The following is a 1,154-nucleotide window of genomic DNA, read 5'->3' on the forward strand; positions in this document are numbered from 1 at the left end:
TGGATTTGTCCGACTGGGATTCTCTGTGTCCTAAGTTCTTATCTGAACCTGTACACGTTGTGGTCTAGCCCCCAAGTGAAAGGCAGGACTGGGTTTAAGATAGTTTGTGTGTGTGTGTGTGTGTGTGTGTGTAAGCCACAGGAGTCAGAGGAATATTGTGTGTTAAATTGGAGCTATACTGTGCCCTGGTTGACTCATCCCTTTCTTGTGACCCGCCTGTGAGGGGAAGTCCCATTGTCTACAGATGGGTTTGGGGGTCACTGCTACAATCCCCCCTCATTCTTAACAAAATGTTTTTGTTTGTTTGTTTGTTTTGAGTCTTCTGATGCCTGTTACCAGATCCCATTGACACCTCATGATCACACAACGATGTGCTTCTACCATATGGGCTTGTTGCTTCTCTGTTAGATGGCTACTTGTTTATCTTCAAGTCTTTAAGACAGTGGTTCACTCAATCTTCCTAATGCTGTGACCCTTTAATACAGTTCATTTTGTGGTGAACCCCCAACCACAAAATTATTTTTTTAGCTACTTTGTAACTATAATTTTGCTACTGTTATGAATCAGGTGACCCCTATGAAAGGGTCGTTCAACCCCCAATAGGGGTCATGACCCACAGGTTGAGTACTGTTGTTCTATAGCTGCTGTGCTGATTATACTTAACTCAGTGTACTCATGTTGTACTTGTCCTTTTATGATTGGCTAACTTTGCTTACCCTAATTTCCTCCACCTCTTCCCGTGTGCTTCCTTGCGATCAGCAGTGCTCTTGAGTGATGCATAGTGCTCCATTGTGTGTATGTGCCAGGGTTTTCTAATCCACTTGTCTATCTATGGCAAGTTAGGTTTTCTCCAATTCTTTGCAATTTTGAATTGCACCACAATAAACATTAGAGCGTAGACAACTGCTCGTGGTCTGTTTCTTACCTCTTCTTGGTATATGCCCAATAGAGGGATTACTGGGTCATAAAGTAACTCAATTTCCATTTGCTTTAGATATTGCCAGATGGTTTTCCACAGTGGCTGTATATATCTACAAGACCACCAACAGTGAAGGAGAAATCCTGTCTCGCCACATTACCTCCAACATTTGTTGCTCTCTAATTTTCTGATTTGGGCTACCCTTAAGGGTGTTAGGTGGTATCTCATAGTTGTT

Source organism: Echinops telfairi, unplaced genomic scaffold (assembly GCF_000313985.2).
Source record: "Echinops telfairi isolate 266 unplaced genomic scaffold, ASM31398v2 ScPeMD7_3533;HRSCAF=4204_0, whole genome shotgun sequence".
NCBI classification, from domain to species: Eukaryota; Metazoa; Chordata; class Mammalia; order Afrosoricida; family Tenrecidae; genus Echinops; species Echinops telfairi.